Source organism: Adiantum capillus-veneris, chromosome 15, assembly GCF_014529385.1.
Source record: "Adiantum capillus-veneris isolate H3 chromosome 15, ASM1452938v2, whole genome shotgun sequence".
In the NCBI taxonomy this organism is placed as follows: Eukaryota; Viridiplantae; Streptophyta; class Polypodiopsida; order Polypodiales; family Pteridaceae; genus Adiantum; species Adiantum capillus-veneris.
This window is the reverse complement of record NC_140945.1, coordinates 99,118,210-99,138,613: the sequence shown is the minus strand read 5'-3', so window position 1 is coordinate 99,138,613 and position 20,404 is coordinate 99,118,210. Positions and strand designations below refer to the sequence as shown.

At 38.0% G+C, this 20,404-nt stretch overlaps 1 pseudogene; it reads right to left on the bottom strand.

Moving 5' to 3' along the window:
- Positions 1-15,601: 15,601 nt before the first annotated feature.
- On the bottom strand, positions 15,602-19,614 carry LOC147441146 (uncharacterized; annotated as a pseudogene).
- Between the last annotated feature and the right edge of the window lie 790 nt (positions 19,615-20,404).

Below are 20,404 nucleotides of genomic sequence, written 5' to 3'. Positions count from 1 at the left end.
TTTGGCGGCCGGAGCGGTGCACTATGCACCTGGGAAGTTGGTCCTGAGAAGGGGTCAAGATGGAAATTTTTTGTGGGAAGGAGGGAGTTGGAGAAGTGTGGGAGGAATGTGCCATGTGGCAAGGAAATAATCCCACATAGGGGAGCTTGGGCTCAAGACAAGGGTTATAAGAGGGGGAATGGGTGCCCATTTGGGGTGTATCAAAGGAGAGAGAAGCTTGGGAGGATCTTGGCTATCGGGGCTCGTGGACACTTGGGGGAGAAGGAGGCACCATGTTTTGTTCCCACTGCTTGCCCAAGTGCCTCAATCCCTTTTTGGTCCCTGGACACTTGCCACACCCCCCTCCCTTGGGTCAAAAGTTTCCGACACCTCATTTCCTACCCAAAAAAGGCCAAAAATAGACCAATTGAAAGGAGCCTATAAGGAGAGTCTTGTCGGCTAAGAGAGAGAAAATCTCCAGTTGTGATCAAGGCACTTCTAAGATCAATACCATATATATATTTCTCATAGGAGCTTCCACATAATTGATATAACAAATTATCACTAGAGTCATCACAAGGCCTTGCTATGGGAAGAGACAATAGATGCTAGCTTGGTTTTAGATGTCATCTTAGAAAGACTACAATATTCAACATTGCTCACATTGACATGTCAAGATATTAGCACGACTACTACAAGGAGACCTCTTGTTCTCTTTCTCCCCACCCTCAAACCCCACCAATAACCTCATACTAGAAGATCTTGAGGAAGATGAGTAGAAATCCATCAAGGAAGGGTTTTCTATGGTAGAGGCTCTATTTTGATAAAACCTCTACATCCATGAAAGAATATATTGATGTATTTATCCCTCATCAACATTTGGAACCCATATAATCTAATATCTAGCTTTACCCAAATGATTTTCTAATGTTAAACTGGTCATTTAATATGGGAAGATAAAAGAAAAACATTAGCTAGAATATAGATATGTGTTTTCAGACCAAGCTCAGCACGGGGCCGAAAGGAGATGGTTTCATCTCAGCAAGGTCTCACAAGGAGATGGTCTACTAAAGAACAATGTGTGCATAATGGAACTTAAAAGACCTTAGGGTTAGCTTCATCAAAGACCTCCAAAGGTTATTGTAAAAGTCCTTAGACCTTAGGTTAAGCTATGCCTACACTTGATATGCTTGATGACTAAGGTGTGTGAGATGCTTTATGACTAAGTGCTTGGTCAAGCTAGGCATGTGCTTGATGTCACAAAATATCCATACAAGGAGGGGGCGATCCGTTGAGGCTAGGGGCATGAGAGAGAGAGAGAGAGAGAGAGAGAGAGAGAGAGAGAGAGAGAGAGAGAGAGAGTTTTCATGCACTTGCTAATCTCATGCTTGTGGATAAGGTGCTTGAGGTGCTTAAGCATGTTGGGGGCCAAGGTGTTTGAGGGCTTGAAAGTCAAACCAATGCCTACAAAGGAGGGGGAAATCCACGAGAGTAGGCGGTGGGGTTGAGTGACTACTCCCTCACCCAAAGGTCACCCCTTGCCCAAAGAGAAAAGGGACATATGTCAAGCCCCTAGCTAGGTTTCCCTCATGGTGTGCCGAAAGGCTATTGGTTGACCCTTACAGAGGTCCAATGAGAATTTCGCTAATTAAATTAATTGTTTAAGCTTTTTCCAATCCCTCTCTCTCAAAGGGGAAAGGAGGACACTTGTCCAAAGACTACCTCTACTGCTAGTTGTGACCAAGGCTTGTGATTGGCTAGTAGGCTTGAGAAAACCAATGAGCTACAAGCATGAGCTAAAAGAGGGGGTCAACCCAAGAAACTAGGGGGCTTGCTTGCAAGATATAAACTCACACACACACACAAAACACGCTTGTCTATGGAATGCAAATCCAACCAAGATCCAAGCTTCAATGCTTAAGCTTTCCATGTTCTTCATCATCATTACTATGCTATTATGTTATGCTAAGCAATAAGAGTAATGCTAAGTGAGGAACTATTTATTTCTTGTAAGAATGCCTCTTCTTCCTCTTCCCTACCCTCATTCCTTGCTAGCTCTCTCCACCTTCGAAGGTGTTTGAGGTCTTGGGACTGAGACCAAGGACAAGTTAAAGCTTTCATTTAGCTAAGTTATGAGCATAATTGTGGTGCATGAAGCTCTCTATCTTCATTGCACTGTCAAGGTTTCAAGGAACACAAAGCTTGTATTGGACCAAGTCTCTCTCTATGGGAGAAACTATAATACAAAATCCTTTTGGAGGGGGGACCGGCTCCACATAATTCCGGTCCTCAATTGTTGTCAAGTTCTCTAATTCTCTCTATTGCAAAGTATTGTTCATGCCAAGTTAATTAAGTATATTGGTTATGTTGGTACCTCTAATCAAGTTCACCCTCTATTTTCTCAAAGTATTCTCATAAAAATTCTCACTATACAATTCTCTTAATTCGACTATTCTCAATGTTCATAGTCCATTTCCATTACATTGGTATCAGATCTATTGGTTTCTCTTCTCTTGCTTAAGAAGAGAGATCCTTATGTTGTCCATGAAAGGTTAAACATGCTCATTGCAAGAGAATAAGTGGAAAAGGGATCTATATTATCCTGGTTGAAAAGGACTTAGTTCAAGGTACAGTGTTGGGAACTACAGACTCTTTAGGAAGAGAATGGAGTCTAGGAGGGCCTCTTTATTTGGAAATTTAAGGGATTCAAACCTTTAGTCTTAAGTAAGCAATCAAAGGACAACTTTTGATTTCAAATTTCCCCCCCAAAATGAAATATAAAATCTAACGAGCAAAAGTATATCATGTAACATATCTATGGAAAGACGTTGGCATGTAGATTCTAAATCTATTATATCCGCTCAACTCAGAGATCATATGTAGGATTTATGGAAGACTCAAAATCATAAAGTTGTCCACCCCCTTTTTAGGGGGAAAAGTGGATCCCTTGACCACTGTTACACCTCTCTTACACACCCACCATTCTTGCACACATAGCATGCATCTATTTGTCAAAATGTTAATCACCTCCATAATCTCATGTTAAATAAACAGGCTCTCCTAGACCCCATCCTCTTCCTAATGTTAATAATGGAGTCTCTCGGGGCATGCCTTTGGCTTCCATTATTGAGCTACTAGCAAGATCAACAGGAACCATAATCAATTAGGCAATATTAGACCCTCTCTACTACTCTTTGCAATCAACAGTCACTAAACCATGGGTGTGGTTGCTTGAGAGCTAATTTTCAAAGGTAAAGAAGGGTAGCAGCTAAAGTTTTTAAGGATACCAAAGTACAAAGTATCATAAACGTAAGTTTAATTAGCATGTCTGACAATAATAAAGAGAGTAGGCTGAATATCGACAACTTTGATTTTGCACATAAAGGTGCTATTGATGATGCCCCAATGTTTGTGAACTATCTTGTTACTAGGTTCCAACAAGCTATGGGCAACCCTACCTTGCAAGACGAAGTTACCCAACAACTTCGTGCTTATGGGATTTTCCTACCTCTCCAGAGAGAGAGAGAGAGAGAGAGAGAGAGAGAGAGAGAGAGAGATTAGGAAGCCTCTTGTTGAGACTTCCAAAAGAAGACTCTCTCCTATAAGAGAACAGGAGGAATCCAATGAACAAGAAAGAAGTGAATCTCTGAAATCCTATGAAGATGTGGCTCCACAAAGATGGCGGTCTCGACGATCCCCAGCTCCTCCCAAGAGGAAAATAACATCATATAGTCCTTCTCCTCGTCACTCCAAAAGGGAAGAGAGGAAAGGAAGGAAGAAAAAGGCACGAAAGAGGTCACCCTCTTCTCCTTCTTCTTCACCTTCCTCCTCTTTTGACAAAAGCAGCGGTTATTCTCCTGGAGAATACAAAAGAAGAGGAACTCCCAAATCCTACCTTGCTTGAAAAAGAACCCAAAAGCTTAAGAAGTTCAAAGACGGAGGAAAGAGTATCTCTTTTTTCACCGATGATGGCACCTTTGGTGCTACTGAGACAAAATATTGGTCTTCATCCATCAATTTGATGCGGCCTTTGGAGACGAGGACTTCACAGAGTCATCCAAGCTACACCATGTAGCTATGCACTTTCAAAAATATGATCATCAATGGTGGGCTAGTCTCCGTGGGAATGTTGAAACACCCCGAGGACATGGAAAACTCTACGAGTTTCCATAATGAAGCAATTACTTGCAAGCAATGCCAAAGACAAAGTTCTTACTGAATGGAGAAGCTTGAAGCTACTCTCCCACGAGTCTATCCACAAATATGTAGACAAGTTTTTGGATTTACATCTCAAAGCTAGTATCCACAAATATGTAGACAAGTTTTTGGATTTACATCTCAAAGCTAGTATCCACAAATATGTAGACAAGTTTTTGGATTTACATCTCAAAGCTAGTATCCACAAATATGTAGACAAGTTTTTGGATTTACATCTCAAAGCTAGTATCCTCAAATATGTAGACAAGTTTTTGGATTTACATCTCAAAGCTACAATCTTTCAAAAGATAGACTTTCCCGAGAAAAATCAACAATTTTGTGCAGGATTACTTGAAGAAATGGCTGAGTATGTCAACTCCCAACGGCCTGGCTCTATCATCGAAGTCATCCACCACACTATGGTTGCATCTCGTCTCAATTTCCAACAAGGGGCTAAAAGGAATTCCAAGCCCATGGAAAACAAAGATTGAAATGATACAAAAGGGAAAGAACAATGCTCAAAATTCCTCCAAGGCAATTCCAACAACAACAAGGAGAAAGGAGTTTACAAGGTAAAAACAAAATCTCTCCTAAACATTAGGGAAAATTTGGACTCACAAAGGGGCCTTATAAGGAGTTTGACTCCCTCTCTCATGTCCAAAACGGGCGTGCGGTAAAATTTTTGCAAATCAACTCTAAACTTGGCGGAGATTTGGTAGTTAGAATCTCCTCTTCAAGCTCTTTCTAATGATATATAGCACGACATGAGATTCCTCATATTTTGAAAGATTATTTTAGAGAATCAAAAAAATAATCTTTCAAAATATGAGGAATTTCATGGCATGCTATATATCAATAGAAAGAGCTTGAAGTGTAGATTCTAACTATCAAATCTCCGCCAAGTTTAGAGTTGATTTGCAAAAAATTTATTGCACGCTCTTTTTGGACATGAGAGAGGAAGTCAAACTCCTTATAAGGCCCCTTTGTGAGTCCAAATTTTCCCTAATGGAGCTAGAGGCCTTTTGCAAAGATCACACATGCTTTAAGTGTGGGGAGTAAGGACATGGAAATGCCCTCAATGAGACTCCTAGATCTTCCACGGTCAAAGCTCTAAAAGAGGATGCTCATTGCAAAGGATCATCCCTTTTCTATGATTGGGGAGAAGTGAGGAAGCATGATTCCTTCATCCTTTTTGACCTTGGCTCTACTCACAACTTCATAGCAACAGAGTTGGCCACACTAAGTTGGTATTCAAGCTTTCAAGATGGGAGATACTGTAATTTTCAAAAGGGACATCAGGCCTCTATTATTCCCTTGATTGGTAAGTTGAGGCTTCATGTCAAAAGCTACGTCGACAAAGAAGACTTTTTCATCTTTCCTCTCCAACATGAGGATGTTATCCTAGGGGCACCATGGTTCAAGTGCATGGCTGTCAACATGAAGTTCCCTGAAAGGAGAATCTACTTCACCTACAAGGAAAAGATCATGTATATAGATGCTAATGATTCCGGTCATACTATACCACTTGTAAATTCACCTGCTTTTGATAAGTTAATTTAAAGCTCAGTTTCCTCATACATGATTTTTTTGAAAGAGTCTCTAAATGATTCTAATGTTTTAACAAAACAAAGTGATAGGAATCAAGAAGAATTAGACTTGTCTAATTTTCTAAATAGATTTCAAGAAGTATTTATCGATGAAATCCCTATGGAGTTGCCTCCGAAACGAGGGGATGATGACCATATTATAGAGCTTCTACTTGGGAGCTCACTTCCTAATAAGTCTCCTTATAGAGTTTCTCATGCTCAATAAGAGGAGATTATGAAGCAAGTGCATGAGCTTGTTGACAAGAGGATGGTGAGGCAGTTCCTCTCTCCTTTGTTCTCCAATCCTTTTAGTGAAAAAGAAAGATGGCACATACCACATGTGTGTGGACTATCGAGCAATAAAATGTATCACTATCAAAAACAGATTTCTTATACCGCGGTTACTCTTACACACTTTACGAGGCAGTCTTTCATGGAGGCACAAGATCTTGAGCTTTACCACATACTCATGAGTATGTGATATGCATCCTCAAGGACACTCTTCATTTGTGTCTCACACAATGAGAAGAGCTAGCATATAGTGTATACTAACTACCATATAGTATATGCCTACTAGCACACAATGTATGATAACTACTATATAGCGTGTGTGCTAACTATCATATAGTGTATACTAACTAGAATACATTATATGCTTACTAGCACACAATAGATGCTAACTATTATGCAGTGTGTGCTAACTAGTATATACTCTATACTAACTAGCATACATTATTAAAATAGTTTATTTACTCCATCACAAGGTATGGTAGCTACTACATAGTGTGTGCTAACTAGCATATAGTGTATACTAGCTAGCATACAATATATTCTTACTAGCACACAGTATATGCCTACTAGTGCATGGGATATGCTAACTACTACATAGTGTGTACTAACTAGCATACAATATATGCTACCTACTATATAATGTGCTAACTAGTGTATATTGTATAATAACTAGCATGCATTATTAATCTAAATAATTTTTTGTCTGCAAAGTCACTTGATTTATTCTCTAACAAGGTATGGCAACTAGTATACTAGATATGATAACTATTATACCAGGTCTACTATCTTGAAAACTATGTGCGTTACCAAAGAAACCCAAGAGAATAAATCATTTTTCATCACATAAAAATGGAATAGTAGAATTGAGTTCCCAACTCAACTTTTGGATGTTGAAAACGTTATCTCATCATCATTAACCGCCAAAATCAAATGGCTTTACATATGTTTTAATTACAATAAGAGTCAGTGGTACCAACTTCAAAGAACTAAGGCTCGATTCAAAAAAGAGTCAATTGTACAAAAGGAACACTTTTGCAAAGTTTAAAAATAAAGTGGCCATAATTTCTTGCAAAGTTAAAAAATAAAGTGGCCATAATTATTACTTTTCATGCATCATCCAAGGGTGGAACAATTTTCACTTCACAATCTTGAAATTTTGCTCTCTATTGGTCCTTTTCTTTGCTTTCCCTCTCCACCCTAGCTTTCTCATTTCTCTCTTCTTCTAGGTCAGCTTCCGTTTGTTTGCACGATAAATTTGATTTTTTCTCAAAGTCTCTAATTCATCGCTTTTGATGTCATGAAAATTTTTGGTGGTGGCTACATCAAAAAAGCATCGGAGCCTGTACCAAACATTGATTGTATGATCTATTGGGCCCTCTCTCATTACCGTCTCTTGCAATGCACTTATTAGAGGATATGGATAGCAAGGGACAACAAAGGAAATATAAGTGCATTTCAAGAGAGTCCATCCACAGAGGTGCCCTCCTCTTGCATCCACTCAAGAAATCCCAAGGCTTACTTGGCCAGCCCTTGTTGATCATATCCTTTCATAATTGCATTCCAAGAGCCCACAAGTATGGAGATGCCCTCATTTTACATTGGCTTAAAATAGCCCATAGCTTCAGGCTTGCCTCTTACTTGCAATCAACGCTATCCAAGATATCACATTACGCACAAGAATTTAATATAAAAAAAATTGTGCTTTCAAAGAGATTGACCATACAATCAATTCAAAAAAGTGATTATATATAATGAGATGATTTCCCATTCCATCCATTTAAAATGGCTCACAACTTCCTTCACCAAACCTTGCTTGGCATAACCTCCTATAGGTCATTCCAAGAGCCACAATTGGAGCAGATCTCTCCTTTTGTAGCCCCATTGGGAATATCATACAATCAATGAATTACAAGAGGCTACATTTCGTATCAAAAGTGTGTCAAAAGATTATCAATAGTATAACACATTTGGCATCCATGCTGAGAAGATACCATCCAACACAATGTTGTAGGGGTGTCAAAAAAATTGCATATCCAAAGAGATCAGCCATGCATAGGAAGTCTGTGAAAAGACCCTTTTTTAGAAGTATATTACACTTGTATGCAGGTCGAACAAGACTCCATCAAGAAAGACACACTATAGGTTTATTAAAAAATCTTACACGTCCAAAGACATCAACCATGCAGGTGGTAGCACTCTTTGTTTAGTGCAATTCCATCTCTTTCCCCTATCAAAAATACATTTTGACCTCGTCCATCAACTTTGAGTGACTACATGCATTGAGTATATTCAAAAAAATTGAGATCTCCCTTGCGGTTGAGAATAACACATAGCTTGCTAGGCATATTCTCCTTCAAGTGCATTGCAAGAGATCACATCTTGGGATATGTCTTCCTCCTGCATATGTTCAAAACAACCCAAAACTTTCATGGCTAACCTTTGCCAAGGGATATCATCTATGATACATGCATTTCACGAGACCACATGTAGGTAGAAGTTCTCTTGCACATGCTAAAAATGTGTGCAAGCCTCCTTTGCCAACCATGTGGCATAATCTCTATAAGGGTATTCCAAGATCGGAGATGGAACAGGAGATGCCCTTTGTTTCCTTCCATTTAAATTAGCCCAAAGCTTTGTTGGGTGGCCCTTGCTAGGCATAGCCTCTATAAGGGCATTTAGAGAACCGCAATTAAAGATGACCTCTCTGTTTGCATTTTTTGAGATAGCCTAGGTTTTCCTCTCTCTGCCTTATTGGGCATATGCTACAAAAAATGGAGAAGCATGTCACAAACATTTTGTACTATCTTAATAGTACAAACCATCTGGCATCCATTCTAACCAAGACACAATCTAGGACGATGTTGTAGGGGTGCTAAAAGAGTTCCATGTCCAAAGAGATAAGCCACACAAGTGTAGAGTACTTATACACAATTTAGAGTACTTTGTTCAAGCAATGCATTTTTTTCCTCTCATCTCATTGTAATACATTTGAACCTCATTGGGTAACCTAGAGTGGATACTTACATTACAAGCATTAAGAAGTGATAGCATCTAGAGGAGATGGCCACCTCTTGCATCCATTGAAATCAACTCAAAGTTTCCTTGGCCAATGCTTGTCGGGCATATCCTCGTATAATTCTTTCTAAGAGAGAGTTCCTAGAGAGTTGGTTGCTCTCCCTCTGTTGGTCATATCCTACACTCAATTTAATTCAAGTCACCACATTATGCACAAGTAGCATGTAAAACCGTATGTACTTATTACAAAGTGATTAATTGTGTGACATATTTAAGCAAAAGGTAATTACTATTGACAAGATGCACTCCTACTCCTACTCCTACTCCTCTCTTATATATGTAGTCCCTAGAAGTTTGAATGCACTTTACATGCCACATCAGATAATACTAATTGTCAAAGACGATATACAAGGGGGATAAATAATTTTTCAAGCTATAATTTAGAGATTGTTTAATTGTGTGCTCAAATAGGATTATTGTACATGGGAATGCTCCCAAATTTACAACCCTTTGACATAATTTTATAGCTTTTTATTTAAGATTTTAAATTGAAATTCTATGTTTTGTGAAATTTTATATTTAACAAGAACATTTCTTGGATTATTTAAGCTAATACATAATGCTTATTAAAAATTCATATCACATGTACCCATCCTATCCCACAAAAATTGCCTTTTACATACTTGTTTGATATACATGTGTGTCTTTTCTCTTGTTTAGTAATGGCTAACATTAAGGTTACTAGCAATGTATATTTTTTCTTCACAAAGAAGGGTGACATCTAATTGTTCCACTAATTTAGATCAAACCACTATGTACTCTCAAAGGGTATTCAAAAGTGAATCAGTGCTAGATGTAGTGCACTACATAATGCAAAATGTTTCTCAAGCATCATAGTTTATCCATACCTTGCAAAGAATCTATGCTAGATGTAATGCACTACATAACGCAACAACACCCCCCCCCCCCCCCCCCCCCCCAAGTATTTGGTTTTGCTCTTGTTCGTTACATTTTTCACTTTCACACTCCAAGAGATGCAATTCCAAACATTGCTCTTGTCAAGACCTTTTTTTTAATTTGAGAAGAATATTACACTTGACATACGTGTTAACCACAACATTGCCAAGGACAACACTTATTTCAATAACTCCAAGTCTCTCATCATGAATTTTTTGCCATCATGAATACCTTACACAATTCCATGCCTTCAAATTCAAACGTGGATAGCCATATTGGTACAAAATCCCTTGTCCGCATTTGTAGAAAAAATTAGACTTTCTATGTCTCTAGCACATGCCATGTTAGGAATTCCTTGCCACATTCATATATTATTAATGATCACACAAGAAACTATCTTCTCACTATGCATTTATGTACATTGCAGGTAGTATACAAGTTTAGCTTAACCTTGCCATCTTTCTATACACATATAATGGAGAGATGGCATCATATGAGGATTGTGATTACTACCACACCCAAGGCACTTCAATTTTTGGATGGTAGAAAACTAAATTTATAACCATGGCAAAAAGGAGTGCTTGTGAGAGAATTCAATTTGTGGAAAAGATGAAGAGACAGACAAGAGGCTAGCTCTATGAGAGTATCTAAAAGGGTAGTGATGGTCGATATTGCAACAGTGGAAGCCAAGGTAGAGGCCATCACAACCTTCCACCACAACAATTCCTAACAAAATGCTTTGTACAGGTGCACACACCACACATAGATGACGGAGCCTCTCTCTCTCTCTCTCTCTCTCTCTCTCTCTCTCTCTCTCTCTCTCTCTCTCTCTCTCTCTCTCTCTCTCTCTCTCTCTCTCTCTCTCTCTCTCTCACACACACACACACACACAAACACATTCATGAGCATATTGGTCGTCTATGTGCGCACAGATGGGCAGTGAGCTCAAGTTATGAAAAACACTTTATAATATATCTTGTCAGAGGAGGGTGGTATATATTCACATGGGATGGAAAAAAGGCCTCTCAGCTTAGCCTTGATCCATTTGGAAATTCAAGAAAGTCACTTGAGAGGCGAGCAAAAACAAAATTTTCACTTATATTTTTCAAGAAAATAGTACAAATATGTGGTTATTTTTTCATCAAATAAAAGCTCTCCAAAATTTTCAAATTAAATTATATTTTTAGCATATTTGTACTATTTTCTTGCAACATTCAAGCACATAGCTGGTTCGGGTCTAGGACAATGTGCTAGTTGCCCTAGTCCATTATTCTAGTGGTTGTAAAAATGCTTAATCTTCCATAAGCTGTTGTAGATTCTGTCATGCAATTACAGATGGAACAAAACAATTGATGCATGAGAGACAACTTGACAATCAGGATCACTCACTCAGTGAGTGCTAGGTTTGTGATTTGGGAATACCAAGCATCCTGCAAACAATAATGCTCTTGAGATAAATATATATAAAGGTATCCCTCAAAAAACTATTGGCCCTTCCTCCACCAACCACACTTTGTGAGACATAGACACAAACACAAACACATCACCGTTGCTAGGGTCTGGTGGGTGGGTGGGTGTGTGTGTGTGTGTGTGTGTGTGTGTGTGTGTGTGTGTGTGTGTGTGTGTGTGTGTGTGTGTGTGTGTGTGTGTGTGTGTGTGTGTGTGTGTGTGTGTGTGTGTGTGTGTGTGTGTGTGTGTGTGTGAGACACACACACACACACACACACACACACAGAAACCAAGTGAGCCAAGCAAGATAGCTTTCACATGATAAACATGATTTGGAGAAAATTATTATGTAGGATGATAATAAAAATGGCTTCAAACTCAATAGAAAGGTAGCTTTATAGCCCTTTTTCCTAGTATGAGTATTAAATGGATTCACATGTACAAGAATAAAGACTATGTTGGTTGATAACATTGATCTCTCACAAGTTGACAATGGCTTTTTTGTTTACTCAATACGCACTTGCTACTTGCCTTCATGTTTAAGTTTCTCAGGGGTTGTTGTGGATGCATTGGATGCAATGTACTAAGAGTGTTTGAAGTGAAAAGATGAATCAATCAATGTTACCTGCTTGTCTTGACACACTCTTTGCAATTAGTTCACATCTACTTGTGTCTTTGCTTGAGGAAAATGCTACAAAAGGGGAGAGTCAAGGATCTCACTATTGGGGGGCAAGCAACAGATTCAGCTAGAGACTCAGATGCAGCAAGTAGAAGATTCTAATGTATCTAAGGTTTTTTTGCAGGAACAAACTTAATTAATGGATAGTATGAAAACAAAGATAGAATATACAGAAGAGAAGCATAAACAGGAGCTACAATAGATTTTGACACATCATAAAATTGAAGTGGAAAAAGTTGTAATTTCACTTGGAATGTTTAAGGAGTGGACACAAACATTGAAGGTCAAAGTGGAATGTTTAATGAGTGGACACAAACATTGAAGGTCAAAGTGCAACTTAAGTTTGAGCAGTTGTCTAGTAAGAACATAGAGTTGTAGGTCCAAATTCAAAAGCTTGATCAAAGGCTTAAACCATTGTTAAAGCTATAGAAATAAGCATTAGGATAGGAGGATGCATATGTGGATGGTGTGTTAATGTTTGAGGGAGATTTGACCATTGTAAGGCAGCAAATGGTAAAACATATGCAAGAGTTTTGGAAGGCTATCACACAGAGATTGTCAGTTGTGGTTAAGCATCCCTATGAGCCTATGAAAATAGGTTTTGTGAGCATGCATGAAGAAAATTTATTGGAGTAAGTTGATCAGTTGAACAAGGAGAGAGAGTTCTAGATGAAGCACGTCCAGGAATATAGAGCAAAGGAGTTGGGGAAGCAGGCGTCACATCAGAAGCAACACGATTTTGAGCAAGTGAAGCATGTTCTAGTACATAGAGAAGGATTAGAGGGACCAGTAGTGGATGAGGCAAAGCAAGAAGCAACAAAGAACATGAGTGCAGATGCAATTGTGGAGGTACCTGAGAAACTGATTGTTGAATCCAAAGTACCAACGGCTAATCTAGGAATTTATGTAGAGATACAAATTGAGCCTGTACCTAATCAAGCAATTGTTGAATGAGCATTACTCAATAGTGTCATTGAGTCGTGTTCAAAGATGGATGTACTTTCTTGATGAATCAACTAATTGTATGATTTTTGTTGTGTCTGATCTAAATATGTCTCGTATTTTGCTCAATCTCAAGTAGCCTGTGTGAGTTTTGATATTCGTGAAGTGTTTCTTGAGTTGATTCTTTTTTAACAATGGTGGTTTTGAGCTAGAGTTCCATGTGTTGATGAACCCCAGCAACTAGGGGGTTTGTACATAGGAGATACTACGAAAGAGCAACAAATTGGTATCATCACTAGAATGGGGAGAATATATTTCAGGTTCTTTGAATTACATTGGTCCTTGGGATTTGCAAGTTAGGAGGAAGATCCTTCAATACCTTTTGGAGGCAAGTTTTTGAAAAGGTGAAAAACAAAGGAATCTCCAAGGCTAGCACATTGGTTTTTGGAATATGCAAGACAGGAGAAAGATCCTTGAATGCCTTTTGGGAAAGAATTTTTCAAAAAGGTGAATAACAAAGGAATCTCCATCTAGCACATTTCTAGAATGACGACAACTGTTGTTGGAAGGATGTGGATTATTTGGTGGTGCAACATAGTTTGAATATAAATGAAAGACTATTAATTAGTAGCATCTTTGAAGTTTTGTGAAATTTGACTATATCCTTGCCAACGGCACGCATAGAGTGTAATTCTTTTGATGCATATTTCCCCGCGTGCCATTTGCAGAGAGTATTTGTGTGTGTGACATTACACAAAATAAAGTGTTTGTGTGTGTGTGTGTGGCATTACACAAAAAACAAGCTTGTGTGTGTGTGTGTGTCTCTTTGTGTCTTTGTCTATGTGTGGTGTGTGTGTGTGTGTGTGTGTGTGTGATTTAACCAAGATGGTATATATAGTAATATATAGTTATAAATTCTACATCCGTACACCTTTGTGGTTTTGTGGTTTCTAATTACACACATATTGAATATTAATATGTATTCGCTTGAAATTTCTAGAATAGTTTGTTTTCTAATTTTTAGGCATCAAAGCTCAGAGAAGGAATCTACCTCCTCTGTAATCTTTGCCATATATGCACAATGACGAGCCACATAATTGTCATAAGTCAACATTTTCATAGGATTTGTTACTCTTTTTGACCTGCGTGGTCAGGGATCACTTCCAAGTTCCATGTTTCTTTCTTGCAGTCTTCTTGCACCTGGAGTCTTCTCAGAGGGTATGCCAAACTCCTCATCTAAACTTTGCTCACATCCACTACTATTGCCATCATCATGACCAGCACTCAAATTTGGTAACTTAGGCATTTCATCAGATTTTTGAAATTTTTTTAACCAAACATGTGTCATAGCATAAAGTCTCTATTTAATGTAATTTTCAATCATCATAAAACTCCATATATGTGTGGTTGACGGAGAGGGAAAGTATAAATTCTAGAGAGATAGTATCTATGCATGTTACCATTGGAAAAAGAGATTATAAACCCTAGAGTGAGAATAACTTCTCTTCTAAAAACTTGAGAGAGAGAAAGTAAAATTCTAGAGAGAGAGTTAGGGATTTCATTAACCTGATCACGAATATGTGAGCACGTAAAAAACGTTGAGTGATCACATTTCAAAATATGTGATCGCGTCAACTATTCACATTACTTCCCCTTAACCTATAGAAATTGTCCAATTTAGTTAGCCCACTGGGATTTTTTCCTTTCTCGGTGGGCCCGATTTAGTGTTCATATAGTTTCCCGATGGGCCCATTGAAAAAAACATATACATCGGTGAGGTTTTGGTGGGTTTTCATGTCACCACTTATCGACTCTTTTGTGAAAACGTCAAATTTGTGATTAAGTGAATGTGATAATAAACATTGTGATCACAAGAAATTTCACATGATCACGTGAATATGAAATCCCTCTCAGAGAGTAGTTGTATAGATTGTCACAGGCAAAGAGAACTTATTAAACCTGGAAGGAGAATGTTTAGGGTTCAAAAAATCAAAAGCTACAACACTACAAATAGAAACATCACAAGAATCTAAGCTACCAAAATTTCAGCATCATAATGACGTGAAAATGAAAAAAAATCCCCATTCCATACTTGCTTTTGTGCTGGAGCCCAATGTTCACGAGAAGGAAAAAATCCATACGTAAGAGAATATGTGTTGGTATATCACTGTGCACACCAATCCAAAGCTCACCTAACTTTTGTCTAGCATAATAAACATGAAACCATGATTACATTGACAAACATGATCAACACAAAAACATTTCTTCAATCAAACCAAAAAAATGGCACCCAAACACCATAGACGACACCAAGTCATACAAGGTCACCTACATATCATAGTCTAGAAAACACCATAGACAACACCAATGTAGATGTTAATCAAGGACAATGTAATCCGGGTTCATATTGTTGCCAGTTGGCAGTCTCCTCATCACTATCTGCATCAAGTGCTAGAATAGCACTTACACATTGATCCTTGTAGCATGCAAGCTAGTGTTGAAAGACCTATGGATCAATATCCACACAGAGGTAGTGTCTAGACAACACAGCGCAGTCATAGGCCAAGTCACCACATCCAGAAAAGAAATCAACCATAGAGGTGTGTTCTGCAATAAGGTTTTGCACAAGCCAGCTGAAAAGAAAAGAAACATGTACACATTTACTTTGCGTAGCATAGTCTAATAAGACATTATGCATGCATCTTCACTTACCAAAAGAAGTCAAGGCTACACTTTGCAGCCTCTAAGATTGCATCCTCCAATGTACTCTCCACCATGCTCCACCTGTATTCCGGATTCGACATCAAAAGAGTTGATGTCCATGCTCTCTCTATCTCATCGGCCGTAGATAGGATGTTGACCCTTATGATAAAACAATCCTAGCAATAGTGTCTCCACCTGCATAATACAATAGAGTGTGATCTAATTGAAGAAGCTTCAAGAAAACTACGACCATGATTTTTCAATTAGAAAATAACTTTACTTACTCTCTCAATCACAATGGTCTTCTGCACAAAACCATTGGGGATCAAAATAAGAATGGTGTGCATCATTTTGAATCCCATCTCAATAGCATGGCCAGACACAATGCCAAAGTGATTAGTGGAGCTAAGGGTGACGTACCACCCATTGTCTTCCACATACTTAAAAGCTATTATGGCCACTTTCTTACTCAAATTTTTAGAGAATTGATTCCATGGAGGTACCTACATATTGTGCATTATAAATTTGTTTAAAGTTCTAAAATTGTCGTAGAATAGAGGTGAAAATTAATTAGAGCCATGCCCATTGAGCTTGTGAAGAATGCATACCTTGTTCTCCGAAAATTTCTCAACTTCCAAATTTGTTGGAAATCCGCAAACAAAAGAGAGGCCACTTCATTGCTCTTTTCCCCATCAACATTGGCTAAATGTAGAAAATCCAAGATCTTGCTTTTGATCAAACACATGTATCTCAAACATTCAACACACACCACATAGTCAACCTTTCTTCTAGGATATGTATTTACCATTTCTCATCATCGAGAGAAATTTTGTAATCATCTGTCACGTTGCCTATAACAGTCACATCTGTGGAGGGTACTGCATAATGTGAAAATGAAATATTTTATCAAGACTTGTTGAGTAGACAAAAAGTGATAGTTGGATATCTTTACAAGCACGTTTACATGGGGAATCTTGAGCACCTTTTTTGTTCTTTTTGGGGGACTTCTTTGGCTTCTTGGATTGAGCAAATTCCAATTGTTTCTTAATAGAGGAGATTGTGCTAGTGCCTACTCCTTTTGAAGAGGTGGCTTTCTTGGAAGCCGAGCCAATCTCCTCAATAACCGCTTTATTTCTTTCAAGAATGTGCTCTAAAGTAAACAAGAATATATTACACTCACAAACTTAGTCAAAATAATATGGGCAACATTTTTGTATTTTTTATGAATGCAATAAAAATGACCTTTATATAAGTTCCCTTTGTCGTGTGGGTAGGTGCCACGAGAGGAATTTAGCCACTAACGGCAATACTCAATCTCCCAATCAAGAAAAACATGATCTCTCATCCATAGGTAATACATGTGCTCTTCAAAAACGAGGTCCCTCCAGCTTTCAAGAACAATTGGTAGCTTCTCCAACAAATTTTGACCATAAAGTTGAATTAGCCATCTACATAGTTGCAAAGTGCATTTAGCTTTGTTTGAGATTCTTTAGCAAGTGACTTGTTTATTATACAAACTCTAAGCACAAAACAAAATATCAACCATAAAGATATTAATTGCATTACCTGAATAAAACTCTCCTCAAAGATTCCATGAGCTCTGGAATTTTTTTGTCCGAATCTTTTGTGTTGAGCTTACTCCAGAGCTCCACAAAAGCTTTATCAATGTGCTTGCTCAAGTGATGATGAAACCATACTTCAAAACCCTTCGATAGTTCATCAATCATTTTCCCTTTGATCCTTAAGCATTGTTTCAAGATTCTTCCCCAATACCATTCTTTACGCAAATACATTCTAAATTTCATGGCACTAATGTAACGCTCGGAAGCAATGTCATCTATATGGCAATGCATCAAGGAGTGCAATATTTCTTTTTTCCTATAAAGAAGCCAAATAAACAAACCCATAAATGTGTTGATTCATTTGATGATTCCATGTACAATATTTAGCCAAGGATTATTACCTCTCACATGATATTTTGCAAGTGGCCAAAGAGTGTATCTCGTCTCTTGTAAAGCCCACTTGGTCCTTTTCTCATACCCAATTAAAGTTACATGACAAAGAGAAGAACCATTGGCCATTGTCGGGGTAATTGGAAATGGCCAATATCTATGTTTCATTTTCTCCAAATGAAATTCAAGCCTTATCAACTTACACTTTTGTAGAAATTAAAACATGTATGGCTAGTAGAGAAAGTGTTTACCTTATAAGATCTTTCTTTGAACACTTTTTCCACTCTTCCTTGAGCAACCATTTCCTTTTCTGGCATTGAAATGAATGGATCATTGATCTCTTGCATCTCCTTGATAAGAGACATGTCAAACTCTTCCTTTTAAAGAGCAAAGAAAAAAAAAATTAAAAAAGTATACCTAGCATTAGAAATTACATAGAAAATATACTTTGGAGTTAAAAGGTATACCTTCCATATGAGCATTGCCAATAAAATAGTAGGAGTGTTGTACCAACTCCCTTTGGATGCCTTCCTCTTGCAAGCAAGCTCTACCTCTATCCATCAAATCCAATCTTGAGGAAAGTCTTTCATTAGAGAATCTTTGCTTGCCACACCTAGTTTTTGGAACAAGAAGATCTTTTGACCAAAATGTGTGCTCACACTGGTTCTACCAATCCTATGTCACAAAGTGACAAACATGTAAGGATTTGACAAGGAAAAGAGCAAAAGCATAACATGTACATAGTAATATCATAAAGAACAAGGAATGAGCTTACTCATTTTGAGAGCACAAAGGTAACATAAGCTCTCCCTGGACACTTTGATCAACATTGACAAAGTGACACTTGACAAAACAATGTCTCCACCTTATCATTGAGAATTATAAAACAACAAAGGGCAAATTATATAGCATAGCATGAGACAATACAGCCTTACTACAACAAAGAACAAAGCACTCACCCATTTTTATTAAGAGCGCATCCAATTTTCAAGTGGTGATTTCCATCCTAAACAATAAATTTTCTTCCTCTTAAATATTCCCACTCAAGAGGAGTGGAATTATCAAAATCATCACTTATTTCTTTCCAAATAGGACCCCATTCTTCTTATCCAAGTCAAAAACATAATGTTGATCATGACCAGGCTTCTTAAATGACACAACAAATGGAGCGCCAAGCACACTGTATCCAAACATCTCAAACCTTTTCAATAAACCCTCAGTACCTAGACTCACCACTCTAATGGATTTGTTTTCCATCAATATGCAGAGAGGAATTCCATGAGCTCCTATACCTCCCTTTATAATAAAACCTCTACAGTCTATATGCGATCATCAACATCCTCTCCAAACACTGTAGGATGATCAGCAGGTTTAGGAGCAATTGTTGTTGCTTCAGACACACTTTGGGCCATGTTTACCTCTCCACCTTGTGTAGCATGAATATCTATGAGCTCCTCTTTCTCATGTACATCACCCATTATATCCTCATCAATTGGTACATGCAATGAGCTCTCTATCTGACGGACATTGGAAGAAGAAATGGAAGATCGTGCATTGGCCCTATGTCTTGTAGTGCTAGAATTTAATGTGTATCCTACTCCTAAAAGCACAAAAAACAAGACCACATTTAGCTTAGTATATTGAGTGGCAATTAAAAAAACAAGACCACAATAAGCTTAGAATATTTGAACTTACTTTGAGAGAGACCTGACGTGCCATGTTTAGATGGTGTATGAACCATAATCTCTATCAACTATATTCAGTTAGTAGCAAAAGCATTCTTAGCAAAAACACCACACATAGAAACGCCAAAATTTTGGCAGCATAACGATGTTAAGATGCAAATTTAAACAAAAAAATCCATTCCATACTTGCTTTGGTGCAGCAACACAATGCTCATAGGAAGAAAAAAAATACAATACCACTCCAACATACGTGTATATCTGCACTTCTATCTCAATCTATGTGTTAATTTTTGCTTTTTCTTTTGTATGTATGCAAGCCTGTTTGAGTTTGCATGTGATTGCAAGTGTGTTTGTGTGTGTGTGTGTGTGTGTGTGTGTGTGTGTGTGTTTCTGTTTGTGTGTATGTGTGTGTGTGTGTGTGTGTGTGCACGCGTGCGTGTGTGTGCAAGTGTGTTTTTGTATGTCAATATATGTCATATGCTAATGTTTGTTTGTGAGTGTATGCAAGTGTGTGTGTGTGTGCATGTCAATGTGTGTTGTATGCCAATGTTTGTTTTTGTGTATGTACTACAACAAGTGTTGTTTGGCGGACGAAGCAACAAGCGGCCGTTTCCAGAGAAGGATCATATTTTTCTGAGAAACCATTGTAAAATTCTTTTGTAAGGAAGCATCTCTAAGCCGAGAATTTGTCAAAGGATTTATGATTATTCTTATGGGAGCAATTGTATATTAGAGAGCCAGTTAGAAGTTTAGGAGCTTATGGCCGGACAAGCCATTTGTAAAGACCTAATCTATAAAGGTCTTTTTTTGTAAGTTTGAACATGATCTTTTTGATGGAAAACTGAGAAGACAACATACGTTTGAGAGCTCCTTCTTGTTCAAACTTGTAATCTTCGCCATTGTGGCTACGGTAATCCAAATTCAGATTTGTTTATTGCATTGTGTTCCTCTCATCTTGCTCTTCCATTC